A 17,222-nucleotide genomic window follows, 5' to 3' on the forward strand; every position below is an offset into this window, starting at 1 on the left:
ACCCCGCCGTGGCTCTAGCAAGGTCAGTCTCCTCTGGAATGAGTGGGGCTCCTTGGGCACACACTATATACCCACCGTTATCCAGCCTGGTCAATGCAGATAACAAATGTGATGGTTACAGAGTCAGGGTACAGCCCAGATTCCAAGTGGTGGAGGTGCTCTTTCCAGGGGTATCCACCTTTTGCCAGTTTAACTATCTCCCCATTTGGTTCCACCAGGAATTGCTGGGCCAACGCCTCTTCCATCAAGGGTATACATATATATACAATACATTTGTATATGTATGTATGTATACAATACATGCTTTGTTTGAATTGATTTTTTTCATTCAAATATTCCCAGCATTTTCTTTTCTTTTTTTTTTTTTATTTTTTCTTTTTCTTTTTTTTTTTTTTTAAAGATTTTATTTATTTGTCAGAGAGAGAGAGGGAAAGAGAGCGAGCACAGGTAGACAGAATGGCAGGCAGAGGCAGAGGGAGAAGCAGGCTCCCCGCTGAGCAAGGAGCCCAATATGGGACTCCATCCCAGGACGCTGGGATCATGACCTGAGCCGAAGGCAGCCGCTTAACTTTTTTTAAAGATTTTATTCATTCACTTGACAGGCAGAGATCACAAGTAGGCAGAGAGGCAGGCAAAGAGAGAAGGGGAAGCAGGCTCCCCACTGAGCAAAGAGCCCAATGTGGGGCTCAATTCCAGGACCCTGAGATCACGACCCAAGCCGAAGGCAGAGGCTTAACCCACTGAGCCACCCAGGTGCCCCACCCCTCAGCATTTTCAATTCTAGCTCTATTCCTTAGATTTGGAGAAAATCTTGTTCATGAGCATCAAAAGCTGAATAAGAATATTCATGAAAGAATTGTCTTTAATAGAAAAAAAAAAACAAAACACATGTGTGTGTACCCAAACTCAAAACAAACAAACAAAAAAACAAATGAGAAGGCAAAAACAAAAAAAAAAAAACAAAAAACAAAACAAAAAAACATAGGAAGCAACTCAAATGTTTGTTTTCCTCTCTCTTTAATTTTTAGATTTGCTATTTCCTGTTTGGATTTCCAACTTTTTTCTTCCCTAAAACTTTCAGCATTATAACATGCTGTATTAAGATGATTTTAGGCACAATAATATAGATTTCAAAACATGTCAGATTGCATTTGAATGTCTGATGTATATACAAAATACAGAAATATATACAAAATATAGAAAGTTGGTAAAAGGTAATAAAATATAGTGGAAAAATGATATTTGGAATAAGAATTTATAGGTGGGGAGTCATAGCCAAGGGATTTGGAGAAGTCCCCTGAGCTTCATTTTCCTCATCTGGAATATGGGGATAAGGTATAAATAATGCCATTCATGCCTGATTCCACAGTTATTTTGAGAATCAAATACATTACATATGTGAATGAACCCTTAAGCTCTTAAATTCTGTATTAAAAATGGGAGCTGCCTCCTTTTTAAAGAAATGTACAGTAAGAAAGGAAATATTCTGATATTAAATTTGCAGAAGCAAAGATGAACAATGGGAAACACTAGCCCTGGAAATTTAAGTTAGAGATGTAGTTCCAACAAGTTGGAGAGAACATTTCCAGTTATGAGACCTTAGCTGACAAGCCAGTAAGTAGACTGGGACTGCCAAACAGGGGAGGAAAATTAATTTCTGGCTAGATGGAAGAGAAATAAATCCACTCTTGTTTAGAAATTAGGCCATACCAAGAGATATGTTACTTCATTTCAGAAAGCACACAGAGAGTAAGGCTAAATTAGCAAGGATTTTGTTACACATATTGTAGAAATGGAACAGAGATTGAGCAAAGGATTGGAAGATACAAAAATCTGAGTACCTCTCACAAGGGTGTGTGCAATAATTGGAGAAGAAATAGGAAAGGTTTTGCTAAGCGCTTCCTCCCAGGAATCCATTTGTTAAGGTCATTCATGCTCATTGTTGCAACAATCAAACTTTCAGGTTTCAGCGATTTAACACAGTCCAGTACAGGTTAGGGTATCTCCCTCTTCTTTCTGTCTACATCATACAAATTAGATGCACTGGGAACTGCCAGGGCAGTAGAAGAGAGGGATAGAAGCATTCTCCTCGGTCTTAACTGTATGATCATAGAAGTAACACACATTAGCTTTGCTCAGAGTCTGCTGGCTGTGTCTAACCACATAGCCACAACCCAACTGCAAATGTGTCAGGGAAATGACTGGAGAGCATACACATATGTGATGAGCACAGGTCATAGCTCTACGACTACCGTCTCCTTTTGCTCTTTTCTTGAAATATGGTGAATACACAGAAACTCTCCCATTAGGAGTCAGCACAAAACCCCATAAAGACATTGCACCTTGAGTGTCTACAGTTTCTGAGTGTGAGCAGCAGGGTCTCCATCAGAATGGGTGTGGCACACCACCTTCTTGAAATTGCTGGGTAAGGAGGACAGCTGCCTTACCCTCTACACCACTGTTGCCACCAGATAACTGCAATACACACTCTTCTTTTTTGGGAGGGGGAGAACAGTAGACACAGTAGCTGCTGGAACATAACAAGTCTCACTGGGAAAATGTTAAAAGGACCCCTCTTGTGGGGGTCCTTTTATCAGCCCTGATTCTTCTCTCTGAAAAGCTCTTATTTGTTAATTTTCTCTTGGCTCTTTGTCTTCCACATCCATTTCCTGTCTTAGCCGTAATCTGTGGGTTTTATGGAATATGACCATCTTGGAATTATATAATGCTCAGCTCCCTCTCTGCTCTTAGGTTAGAATTCCAAGGTCATTTTAAAAAAAAAAAAAAATCTTACACAGGGGCACCTGGGTGGCTCAGTCAGTTAAGCAACTGACTCTTGATTTTAGTTCATGATTTCAGGGTCGTGAGATCAAGCCCTGTGTTGGGTCCTGCACTCAGAGAGGAGTCTGCTTGAGATCCTTTCTCTGTCCCTCCCTCTCCCTGCTTATGCTCTCTCTATTAAACAAACAAACAAACAAACAAATAAATAAATAATATCTTCAAAATTTTTTTTTACAAAGCCAAAAGGGGCTTGGGAAAGTGAAGTTAGCACATCAGTATTTGTTGAACAAAAGCCTCAGGTACAGGGAATTTATGATTTAGGATAGAAAGTAAAACATGTGGTCAATGGGGCACATAGGGTGGCTCAGTGGGTTAAAGCCTCTGCCTTCAGCTCAGGTCATGATCCCAGGGTCCTGGGATCGAACCCTACATCGGGCTCTCTTCTTGGCGGAGAGCCTGCTTCCCCCCCTCTCTCTGCCTGCCTCTCTGCATGCTTGTGATCTCTGTCTGTCAAATAAATAAATAAAAATCTTAAAACAAAGAAACAAATACGTGGTCAAATATCCATAGTATAAAGCATAACCAAACAAAGCACCATGGGCATTCAAAGAAAAAGGAGAGACCAATCTAAATGGAAATACTGAGTTTAGGAGATTGGCCCATAATATTATAACCTGCCTTTCCCTCCTTAAGCCCTTCCACAAATTCTGCACCAGAACAAGTACAGTTTCCCAAAGCAATTAGTCTCTGCTATTTTGTCTCTTTCTGTGACTCTGTATAGGTTACTTCTTCTGCTTAGACTTTTCCTGTCATTGACCACCTGACAAATTCCTATTCGTCCTGTAAAACTTCTCTCAGGTGAATACTCCTCAATGATGCCATCCCTGACCGGGGGAGAGTGAGCTCTTCCCTCCTTTGTTCCTGAATAGTATTTTGCTTGCTTTTGTTTTCACTCCAAGAGTTAGGTATGCAAATGGTATCTCCAGGGAGGTTAAGGCATACTTTGAAGCACTGTTCTCAGCCTTTTCTTCTTAGACATATTTTCCCCCTTATTTACTTTATGTGATTATAATTAAGACTTCATAGATATCTCAATATTTCTTCATTGAGCCAAAATAACATAAGGTTCTTATTACATAATTCTAAATGTTTGTATTATATCTCAATGAGTAGCTTTGCCGTACTGTTGTGGCTGAGCATAGTTGTTTCCTGTTTTTCTTTTACAAATAGCAGACTAATGCAGCTAATCATAAATTTCATCCATTTCTATTATTTCCTAAGTAGAATACTGAACCATTTCTTACTTTCTCACATGCCCATGGACAGAAATGTCCTGTTACTAAATGGCATCTACAAGTTAAGAATGTACTGGTCCCCAACAATAAGCCATGTTCTCTCTTTCAACCATCAACTACTGTATAGCAAACCACATCAAAACTTAGTAGCTAAAAACAATTTTATTATTTCTCATAATTCTGTGTGTTGACCAAGATCAGCTGGGTAGTTCTCCTCTGTGTGATGTGAGCGGACTACATCATCAGGGGATTTATTTGGGCTGGAACAGCCAAAATGGCTTCTTCACATGCTGTCTTTGGGCTGGGAGCTCCACTGAGACCGTTGAACAGAGCTCACACTCATGGCCTCCCCATGTGACTTTGGCTTCTGAGCAGCAGATGGATTTTGAGACAGAGCATCCCAACAGTGATTGCTCCAAAGGGAGCAAATAGAAGCTGTTAGATAATTTAAAGCCTAACCTTAGAACTGGTACAGTGTGATTTCTACCACATTTTGTTGTTTAAGCAGTCACAGAGTATAACAAAGAAACAAATAAAAAATCCAAGGGAAGGTCAATTTCCCATGCTGTGTGGGACTGTAACAAAGAACAAACAGTCATCTTCAATGTACTGCATGCCCAGTCACCAGTTATTTTGGGTGCCACAATACAATGTTAAATTCCCTTAGTTTTATTTGACTTCAAAATTCTGAGATGTGCTGTAAGAGCCTCTTTGTACTGATTTTTCTTCATTTTTGCCATGTGTAACATGTCAGACATCAACTATGGCTTTCCCGAATGAAATTAAACAAGGAAGTCTTTGGCGGAGAATTATATAATGTTTCCTCTCAGCAAGTATGCTCTATGCAATCTTCTATCTATGTTTCTATATATGCTTCACTATTTTCTCTTCCCTGTTTCATCACCATCTGCTTGTTTTCCTTCTGTGTCTGAGGTTTATACCTCTTCAGTGGTCACTCTATGAACACGCAGCAGGAAAAGGCAGGAACATCAGTGATTCCCTTGCCATAGCTGGGCTCAACAAGTCAGACTGAGAAAATGGCAGACTTGGCAATTTTGCTTTACAGTTTCTCCATCTTATGTCACATCTAGAGCATAGTGGCTAGTTAAAAAAAAATGAGAGTTCAGATATGCATTTTGACATGGAATGTTAGAGGAATAAACACTCAGTCAACCTTCAGGAAACAGAGTGTTTGATGAAGTGGTCTTTGTGAGTCACTCTGTTCCAGAGTCCACAAATCGGTGCTTGTGCGGATCCGTCTAAAAATATCAACAGTTTAACTTTTGGGCTCTTTAAAAATATAAGCTTAATTGGGGTATAGGATTTTGTAGCTTAGAGAGCTCACAATGGCCACTCAGGTTTTTCTATCTCCAGATTCCTGCTTCAAGTTCAGCTGCAGTTAATAACAGAAACCCTTGCACTCAAGACTGAGTGAGACTTGAGAAATTCTATGGCATTGCCCAAAGTTCATACATCACAGGTATTTCTAAAGGGAGCACTCATTACGTACCTTTAAGGAGTGAATCTGCACTTTTCAGAGATGCCTTTTCAGTGGAGAAAGAGGATATAAAATGAACAGTTAAGTGCAGCTTACACTAACGTTATATCCCATCTTAGACATTTCCGTGGAAACCACTGTCCTCTTCTATCTGCAACGGATATTCTCCAAGCCTCAGATGTCGTCAACTACACAGAAAGGAAGCTCAAAGTTCATACTACAGAATTTAATACAATTTAATTTACTTGTAAAACTTTAATCACTACCTATGTATCTAGGAAAAATACCATTGAACTTCAGCTGTGTATTCAAATAGTCACCCAAATTTTCCTATTTTGATGTCCCAAAGGCAATTCAAAATTCAGAATGTCCAAGAATGAATTATATTCCCCTAAAAGTTTCTGTTCACAATTAATGGTACCACTATCTACCATACCACTCAAGATAGAAACTGAGAAATTTTATCTCATATTTAACTTCCAGGTTTGGGGGATGTAACCCAAATCTAGAATTTCCTACAATGTGTTCTGTGAAACACAAGTTCTGTGAAATGCCTCAGTGAAAATTCTTTTATAGAGATTAAAACCTGTTATTCAATCCCCAGTTAACAGTTTCCACTGCATTTTAGCAAATCAGAGTTTGACTTAACTTAGTGTTTTTCCAAGTTATTATTTGAGTCCCCAAACTTTTCTATTTACTACCTAATGAACTCCTTCAAAGCTAACATTTCATGGAATACCCTTAAGGAAATGATACTCAAATACATCTTCTGCTGTTTACTTATTTTTCCATCACCATTTACCCATCTTGATATAAAAGCTAACTAACTTAACTAACTCCATCTTCTCCTTTGCTACCTGTCTTTTTATAACTTCTAACTAACTTTGTTTCCATTCTTCTCCTTTGCTGTGTGCCTTTTCACTACACTGAAAGTGGTATTTGTAAAATATAAATCTCATTCTGTTACTTTTCTGAAACATAGTTATCTTTTCTTTATCTTCTAAAGACAGTTTTGCCAGGTATCACATTTTTGGTTAGTAAATCTGTCAGCTTGTTGAGTAAGTCATCACACTCCCTTCTGGCCTACAAGATTTGTTTTCTTTTATTTCTTTCTTTCTTTTCTTTTTTTTTTAATGTTTTATTTATTTATTGGAGGTGGGGGAGAGAGAGAGAGAAAGGAAGAGAGAGGACAAACTGGGGGGAAGGTCAGAGGAGAGGGAGAAGCCAACTCCCCGCTGAGCAGGGAGCCTGATGTGGGGCTTGATCCCAGCACTCTGAGACCATGACCTGAGCTGAAGGCAGACTAAGCCACCCAGGCACTCCTGGCCTGCAAGATTTCTACTGAGGAATCCTCTGATGGTCTTTTGGGGGCTCCCTTGTATATGATGAGTCACTTCTCTTGCTGCTTTTAAAAGTCTCTTTGTCTTTGACTTGAATTTTTTTTCTGTTATAATGTGTTTTTGTAAATTTTTGAACCATCCTGTTCAAAGCCCTTTGTGCTTCTTCTTTTGGAATTCCTATAATGCATATATTGACTATCTTAGTGATATTTCATAAATCCCTTAAGCTTTATACACTCTTTTTATTTTTTATTTTTTAGTTTTTTGTTCTTCTGACTAATAATTTCAAATTACATTTCTTTGGGTTCTAATGTTTCTTCTGTTTGTTTGATGGCTATTGGAGCACTCTATTGAATTATCAGTTCAGTTATTCTATTGTTCAGCTCCAGAATTTCTCTTGTCTTCTAAATGGTTTCTATCTCATTGTAAATATTCTCATTTTGACCATGTATCATTTCCCTGATTTCATTTGATTTTCTATTTGTGCTCTGCTGTAGCTCACTGAGCTTCTGTAAGACAAATATTTTGAATTCTTTGTCAAGCAATTCATAGATTCCTTTAGGGTTAGTTACTTTTTGTTCCTTTTATAGTGTCCTATTTTCCTAACTTCTTGTGCCCCTTGTAGATCTGCATTAGTGCCTACCCATTTGAAGAACCAGCCACATTTCCAGTCTTTATGGACTATCACTGACAGGGAAAGGCTTTCACCAGGTAGATCAGCTTAAGATTCCGAGAGTATCTCAAACCTTTTTTACGGACATGCACATTCTATTCCTCCTGGGATGGAAGTCACGGGATTGTGCCCCTTTTCCCAATCTCACAGAGCCATAGCAGTGCTGAGTCATCTGTCCCTTTCCCTAAAGAGGTCCACTAAAATGCTGGGACACTGGGTGCCAGCTCCACTCCCCCCCTCTCTCCATCCTGAAAAAGAAAACTCTGGATTGTACACTCTCCGCCTTCCTACTGAACTGTGTGAGGTACTGAGAATTATTCTGCTATTTTCCCTTGGGTGGTACATGGAGATTTGAGGATACTAAGTATAAGTTACACTTTCCTTCCTTCCTCCTGAAGGAGAAGTCTCAGGATTATGTGCCATCACTCAGTCCTGCAGACCCAAGCTGAGTGCTGAGATCCTTGCCCTCTGCTGAGAGTCACCACCCACTCCTACTGCTTTAGCAGCTCCAGGACATTTCAACTCTGCTGGATCCCTCAGCACTCTGGGTGAGATGAGACAGAAATAGTTCTCTCAGCCAGTACCCTGAAAGGCTAGGGACACTGGATGTATGCTTTTACAGTTTTCCTCTCATGGAAGATGTCACACAGGGGATTTTTCACTGCGCTGATATGGGAGAAGGGGATGTGTGGATAGAGTAAAACTGTTCTTCTTACCCATTTCAATATAACTGTTCTTGGTCCTTTGGCTTTCTGGGGTGCTGAACTTCTTAGCTAGAGTTTTGGGGTTCTCATAAAAGTATTATGATCTGTGTATATTTATTAAGTCAGTGTTTCTGTAGAAGGATGAGGGCTGGGGCTTCCTATTCTACCGTCTTGTACATGTCACTCCCTGAATTACTTACTTTGTATTTCTGTGCTTCATGCACATTTGCATTCTAAACCCTTCACCCCACACTAAACATATAATAAGTGGCTAATATATACTTGATGAATAAGTGATCTCAATTTGATTTTAATAAACATCTCCCTCTCTTGTTTTCTGCATCCTAAGAGCTGTGAAGGCACTATACAGGAAATATACAGTATCCACCACAGAATGTAATAGCTTAATTTAATAGTGTAGCATATACAGATACCTCTGACAGTCAGATGAAACACAGATATAGAAATGATGAAATAAAAATTGAAATAAATAATAAATAATTAAATTAGTGCTCTGTCTGAATGTGGCTCTGTTAAAAAAAAAAAATCCAGCTTAGGTGGGCAAGGTTGGTTGCTTATGGAACTGGTAGATCTATAAAAATATTTCAGTGTTTTGATAAGTGGATATTGTAGAAAAGGACATTCTAGAATGATATATATCTTATTTCCGTTGAACAAGGACTCTCAAGTGGAGCAACAGATGTTATTTGGGACAATAGTGTTCAAATGAGTAAGATGAGTAAGTAAAAGAAAGAGAATGGAATATGGCAAGGAGTAAGGCTATAAAAACAGTTAGTAGCTCTATGGTAGAGAATCCACAACTGCTAAGTCAAAGATTTAGACTTGGTTTTCTGTCTGAACCTTAGAAAGATTACTTCTAACCCCAAACCCACACAAGCCCCACAGGGAAATAACATAATAAGATGATAAGATCAGTATCTTAAAGATGCCCTCTTGAAGCTGTATTTAGCTTTTATAAAAAAGACTAAAGCACTGAGGGCTGAGAACATAGCACAGGTGGCAGAAAGACCAGCGAGGTTTGGGAAATGTCTGGGTTATTTAGTTAGAATTTGCAGCAGGAAGGGACAATGGGAAAAGAATTGCAGGTAACTCTGGCTCTGCAAACATCAAAACCATGTATTTATCAAACAGTTTCCTTTTAATGCTTTCTTTCCCTATGTTCTTTGCAATTACATTTAGATATTTTTTGTTTCATTAATGAGTGTTAGTGTACAGATGCTTTCGATACAACATTGGACAATGCAATCAAAGGCCTTTAAAGTCATTTGTTTTGTAGAACAAGACTTATTTTTGGTTTCAGTGGGAGTTACCATCACTACCATAAAAAGGGCAGAGACCAGTAAGTCCTTGTAAAATCCTACATAAATTTCTATATAAATAAAACTTCCTTACATTTGCTAAAGCGGGTACCTGTAGTTCTGAGCATATCGCTCATAGTTATTTTATGCTGAGAGGTAAAACCAAAAGGGAAAAACAGTGTTATTTACACCTTTTTGATTCATGGAGAAAATTACCCTTCTTTGAAGCTGAAGGAGGGAAATATTCAGTTTTTCAAAAACCCAGTGCAGTGAACACACACATACATACAAAGAAATGGGGAGACGCATTTTAATTCATCCACAGGTTTCACTGCAAAACATTTCATAAAACCTTCTGGGTCAAATTTGCCAATGTGGATGCCTGAATTATTTCTGCTAGATAAAATCAAGTCAACCTGTCATTTTGCATTATAAACAGATGATCGAGGATGCACAATTTAACATCTGCATGCATAGTGAGCCGTTGGGCCAGTACAAACAGTTGCTGTGATGTAGACAAATGAGTTTGAACCCATACCCATTCTCCGTGTATTATTCAGATGGTTTCATTTGTAAATTAGGGCCTTTAGGAATGAAAAAAAAGAAAGAAAATAGTTTGATCAAGACCAAGTATTTTAAGTTAGAATGTTCCTCAAAACGAAGCAAATTTGCTAATAAAATATAACATACTGGAAATTTGGATGTAGGAAACACCTGGCACACAATTTTGGCATATAATTAGATAATTGAATACCTATGACAGCTAGTTAATTGTCATAATCAGTGGGTAATTTATTTGAGACATAATCTTATTCATGCCTTTCTTATGTACAAATGGACATGTTGCCAGATGTGCATGAAGCATAATTTCAGTTCTGCTTTTGCAATGGGATTTGACTTCCATTAGTCTACCTTGGCAAAATATCACCCTTTACTGGTGGCTTTCAGAAAATAGTGATTTGGAGACAGCTTTTGAAGAGAGGCCTTTGCAATAGAATCATATTTATTTAACCAAAGGAGAGTTGGTGGTAAAGCAGACGAATAATTACACTCTGTGTATTTTGAAGTGACAGTTAGTTGTAAATAATCATTTGAAGTTTCTCAAAGGAAATGTTTTAGACCTCATCACATACTAAGAAATTAGTAAACAGTGCACTAATCTGGAGGATACTAGAGATACATTCACACATGTAAACATTCTTTCACTGTCTAGTCAATAAGATTTTAAGGTAAGTATGCTTTTTTAAAAAAGATTTTTATTATTTTTATTATGTTAGTCACCATACAGTACATCATTAGTTTTTGATGTAGTGTTCATGATTCAGTGTTTGTGTATAACACCCAGTATTCCATGCAATACATACCCTCCTTAATAACCATCACTGGGCCAACCCTTCCCCCCACCTCTCTCCCTTCTAAAACTCTCAGTTAGATTCTCAGAGTCCATAGTCTCTCATGGTTTGTCTCCCCCTCTGATTTCTTCCCCTTCATTTTCCTCTTCCTTCTCCTAAAGTCCTCCATGCTATTCTGCAAGTAAGTGAAACCATATGGTAACTGAAGGTCTGCATTAAGGTCCACCTTAATACAGGTCTCTGTGTTGTTCACTTGGGAATCTCTAAATTTTAAGGAAAAAATTACATCTTCAGCTCCTTCTGATTCACTGAACAGAGAACTGTCACAGAGAATCAACTAGATTTGTAGCAGACTTTGTGTGAATCAAACAATTTTTTGTTGAGTAGAACCACTGAAATTTGGGATTGTTTGATGCTACAGTACAACATAGCCTACTCTACCTTGTATACAACTTACTTCATCCCTCAGAAATTCTGTAAACATTTAACTGCTCCCTGTGACATACTGTTCCCAAGGAAATACATGAACCTCTGAAATTTTTGTACTTTCATGTGGAAGCATCAGTAAACAACTGATATCCAAATCAAAAATAATGTGTGACCAGTTTTGACACTCACCAAGAAAGAATCATATGTTCAGCTCTAACTGGGAACTGCAGCTTTTTGCTGGATGAATTTCTCACCCCAATAAAACTGAAGTTCATTTTTTTAAAAAAGATTTTATTTATTTATTTAACAGACAGAGATCACAAGTAGGCAGAGAGGCAGCAGACAGAGAGGAGAAAGCAGGATCCCTGCTAAGCAGAAAGCCTGATGTGGAGTTCGATCCCAGGACTCTGGTATCATGACCTGAGCTGAAGGCAGAGGCTGGCTTTTAACCCACTGAGCCACCCAGGCATCCATGAAGTTCTTTTTTTTTTTTTTTTTTAGATTTTATTTATTTGACAGAGATCACAAGTAGGCAGTGAGGCAGGCAGAGAGAGAGAGAGGAGGAAACAGGCTCCCTGCCAAGCAGAGCGCCCAATGCGGAACTCGATCCCAGGACCCTGAGATCATGACCTGAACTGAAGGCAGAGGCTTAACCCACTGAGCCACCCAGGTGCCCCCCTGAAGTTCATTTTTAAATAATGAGGATATAATGATATTGGAAATAAAATTTTCATCTCTGCCACCATTTCCAACTATATTGACAAAAATGGGAAAAACTTGATTCAAAGAAGTTGATTAATTGCCTCAAGGCTAGAAACAGAATTGGAATCCAAGTCCCTACCTCTCATATATCGCTGCCCCTATCTCAGTTTTGGATCCTTCTCAAAAGGATTTATAGTTAAAAGAGATGAGCCTTTGTGGTGTAGAAGGCTTGCTGTCCACCAGAGATTTATGTCCTATTTTCATCTACGAGAGCTGATGCTGGGAAACACAGAGCAGCCAAACAGTACATTTCCCATCCTCTTTTGCATTTAAGTGTGAGTGTGTGACTAACTCTAGCTAGTGGAACATAAATCACAATGATGTATATTGGGGTGCCTGAGTGGCTCAGTGGGTTAAGCCTCTGCCTTCACCTCAGGTCACGATCTCAGTTTCCTGGGATCAAGCCCCGCATCGGGCTTTCTGCTTAGCAGGGAGCCTGCTTCCCCCTCCCACTCTGCCTGCCTTTCTGCCTGCTTGTGACCTCTCTCTCTCTTTGTCAAATAAATAAATAAAATCTTTTTTAAAAATGATGTATGTTGCTTACAGACTGAGGTAGTTACCTACCCTATCCTGGCTCTATGTCAGCTGAATGTCAACGCTTGAAAGAACTAGCTTAGAGAGGATGTGTTCAAGAAGGCAGAGCCTCAGATGCTTGGCATCTTCAACTTTGTGGGAAACAAATATCCCCTTCCCTCCACCAGGACCATTGCTGAAAAGGAGCCTATATTTAGGCTATTATTTGAGAGAGAAATAAATTTTGGGTTGAGCAACTGAAATTTTGGAGTTTGTCTTTTATAGAGGCTGTTTGACTAAGAAAAAAAAAAAATAAAGGAACTAACGGACTTCTGTGGAAACAAGGCATTAGTGAAGGAAATGGGATTCTTTGGGAAGAAGGAAATTTCTTTGGTCTCAAGGTATGTGATTAACTGCTCCTGTCCTAAGGCTGGCCTATGAGGTGATGGAAGGATCTTACTGAAAAGAGGAAGAAAAAGGTCATAACAAAGTTAGGCGCTAAGAAAGCACAGAGTCAGTTAAAAGAAACTCACATTTCAATTAATTAATTATGCACAGATTATGAGAACAAAGGTTAACTAGCAGAACTTCAATGGTAACTCTGCAAGCAGATATATTCCCCAGAGCCCATTTGAAATCTGGAAATACTTCACGTTTTATTTAACTAAAAGTCAAAAGAGACAATCAGAGGTCCCAATTTCTCTCAGGCTGTGTTATCTAATCATTTAGCTATTGAGTACTTGAAATGTGACTAGTTCAAATTGAGATGTGCTATAAGTCTAAAATATACATGAAATATTAAAGACTTAGTATATAAAAAATGTAAAATATCTCAATAATAATTTCTATATTGATTTTAAGTTCAAATTATATTTTGGACATATTAGGTTAAATAAAATATATTAAATAATTTTACCTTTTTTCATTTTTTAAAAATGTGGCTACTAGAAAATTTAAATTATACAAGAGAAGCACATTACATTCCTATGAAACAATACTACAATACTGTGCTAAGGGATATACAGTGTGTTGTATTTGCTCTTGCAAATTTATAGTTGGGGAAATATATGTAATAAATACTTCTGCAAAGAAGCAACTTTGTCAAGAAATTACAAAAGAAAATAATGGGTTTTGTTGGTTCAGTAGATTTTTAAACATGTTATATACAAAAGAATTTACAGATAGAGTACCTTCCTCAATCCATGCTCAATGACCCTTGAAGAAAACAAACAAAACAATAAAACCTAAAAAATACACACACATACACACAAAAGTTTGTATTCTGTCACCAACACTCTGTGACCCTTACACACAGCATTTGAAGTCACTAGCCTTCAGTTTCCTCCTATGTAAAATAGAAGCAATTGGGGGCCCCCGGGTGTCTCTGTCAGTTAAGCGTCAGACTCTTGGTTCAGCTCAGGTCATGATCTCACAGGCCATGAAATCAAGCCCCACATTAGACTCCAGGCTCGGTAGAGAGTCTGCCTGAAGATTCTTTTCTCTCCCTCTGCCCCCAACCCAGATAAATAAATAAATCTTTAAAAAAATAAGTAAAATAAAGTAAATAAAATAGAAGCAATTACATTTGCTTTCCTTACATAATCACAGCAATCAAATGTGAAAATACGCATTTAAACACTTTAGGAAAGTATGTAAGTGCTCTACGACTATAAGAAAGAAAGCTCTTACAAATTAGGGGGTTTAATAACTGAACAGAGAAAATATTATAGCTCTTACTAAATAATGTTTGAACCTACAGGTATTACATATGAATGATTTAATGGACATTTAAGAAGTTTCTTTTCATTCTAAATCATACCAAGGATTCAATTAGACTCTCATCTTACAATAATAATGCAATTACTACTGCTAGCATAAAACATTTTTTAAAAATGTGACAATATACACTTTTTTTGCCTCAGATTTGTTCTCTTCACACTCACACTAACTAAATAGTGTATTATAGTGCCAATCCTAGGAACCAAGTAACTTACATTTGAGGTAAGCCTGGTATTTTAAAAATTTATAAAATTCAGTGCCATATTCCATGAAAAATTTTTACATACATGAAATTTTGAATGGAGAACATGAAGTCATTAAAAACATATCTAAGATCTTAGGGAACATATTCCACAACTTTTTGAGGGAAGAACAATGGGTTTTATGGGGTTTTGGTTTGTTTGTTTGTTTTTTTAATCTATCTTCAAGGTTTACTTCAGATTCTTGATTTCAAACATAGGTCAAATTTTTTTTTAAGATTTTTTAAGATTTACAGAAATGTAATTGTCTGCCTAACTTATGTTTTTGCTTCCTGTGTCATTCTTTGCAAAAATTAAATAAAACAATTGTATATGTATAAATGTGTTATTTTCACCATTTGCTCTTCAAAACTGCAAATCATTAAAAAAAAAATAACCTTTACTAATTGTGTAAGTTAAACTGGCATTTCATGAGACTTTGAGTTGTGTTTTTCTAGTCATCAGAGGATCTAAACCTAGGTTCTTGAAGTTATTGGTCACTTGAAACTTTTCTTTTATTTCTCGTTTTATTCATCTTAATATGTAAGGTGTCTATCATTTTATTGTTGATTTTAAATAACTTTTATGTCAAAGATGTCAATTCTTTTACATCATATATGTTTAATATACATTTCCAAATATGTCCCATTTTGTAATTTAATTATGTCCTTAATTATAATTGAGTTATACTTTGCTGCTGTTTAATACTCGATCATCTAATTGAATAATACATATTTCTCCCCGTTGGTTTTGTTATGTCAGTCTATATAACACAGTGGTACAGAGAGGACTCTGCTATTAAAAGTCTTGAGCTTAAATCCCATTCCTAATCTGCTATATAATCTTGTATATTTGTTTAACTCATTCTAGCTTCAATTTTCTAATTTTAAAAGCAAAAGTAATACTGATATCTCCATAGTAGGTGGTAATACAGGCAAAACTATACAATGATTACTCATCAAATGATAGCTATCATTGTAATAATACATTGAATTCTTATGAACACATGAATCAACTTTTCACCTCTCCATTCTGTTGCATAGATATAGTTGAGATTTAAAGTCATGAGCTGGCTTCAGAAAGAATGGAATCTTGCCATTTGTAACAACGTGGATGGAGCTAGAGAGTATTATGCTAAGTGAAATAAGTCAGTCAGAAAAAAGACAGATACCGTATCATTTCATTCATATGTGGAATTTAAGAAACAAAACAGATGAACATGTGGGAAGGAGAGAAAAAAAGAGAGAGAGAAAGATACAAACCATAAGATACTGTTAATGATAGAGAACAAACTGAGGTTTGCCAGAGGTGGTTGGGGGATGGGCTAGATGGGTGATGGGTATTAACGAGGACACTTGTTATGTTGAGCACTGGGTATTATATACAAATGAACAATCACTGAATTCTACTCCTGAAACCAATATTGTACTGTATGTTAACTAACTAGAATTTAAATGACAATTTAAAAAGAGAAAAAAAATAATGAACTCATCAGCTGGAAATCATTGCAGAAATGCAAGGGAAGACTACCGAATTGTCCTTTTCTCCATATCCAGCATATGGGACTCCATTTTACAGAAATGATGTGATATTTTATAGATGAACAGGTAAACACGCATATAGATAAATACGAGAACTTCCTGAGATTGGAGATTGGGTTTGCCCTTTGTATTGCATTAATGTAGCAGAATCTTAGGGGGAAGATATTATAGTAGAACACATTACTGAGACCCACCTGCATTTCTGAGGACTGACATTGTATTGGTGAACCTGTGAAGGAAATCTTTTTTGTTTTGTTTTGTTTCATTCTGCTGCTCTTTAGATAATAAAAGAGATTTATTCATTGGTACATTTTGGATCATATCCAAGTACTTTCTGGTGCCTAAGAGGTATTCTTAGTGGGATATAAATTTCTATTTGTGTTAAGTTTGAAATTCTCCATGTTACGCTTCCAAAATAGAGAGCAAATATTCTCAAAAAATTAGATGACTATTCAATTAAGTCTTAACATGAGTATAGTACCTCACCATTGTATGCCATTGATTCCCATTTATCACCTTTGATATCTCTCAAGTATTTTGTCTACAAAGTATAAGTAGCTGTATACAATGAAAAAAGCATGAACTCTGGGATTAGATAGTCTACAATTGATTTTCAGCTCAGTCATTTACTTACTTTGTGACTTTAGGCAATACTTACGTTTTCACCTCTCATTTTTATATATAAAGGGAATCAAGATACCCACGTTACTGGATTGATATAAACATTAGAGAAAATGCATGGCAAGAACAGAGCATGCTATTGCTAAATGAATGTTAGTTAATACTAATGTAAGGTTAATATTTTCAAACATTCATTTTCCTCAATTGTTTGCAGAAAAGTAATTGATGTGATAGAATAATCTGATTTTTTTTTTTTTTTGGCTTCCAGATAGATCACTAAATCCAATGATTTTAGAAGAAGAGAATGATATTTTTAGTTAATAGTTCTGGATTAAATTTTAACCATGGCGTTGATTTTAAATAAGTTATTTAAACC

Source organism: Mustela erminea, chromosome 1, assembly GCF_009829155.1.
Source record: "Mustela erminea isolate mMusErm1 chromosome 1, mMusErm1.Pri, whole genome shotgun sequence".
NCBI lineage: Eukaryota > Metazoa > Chordata > Mammalia > Carnivora > Mustelidae > Mustela > Mustela erminea.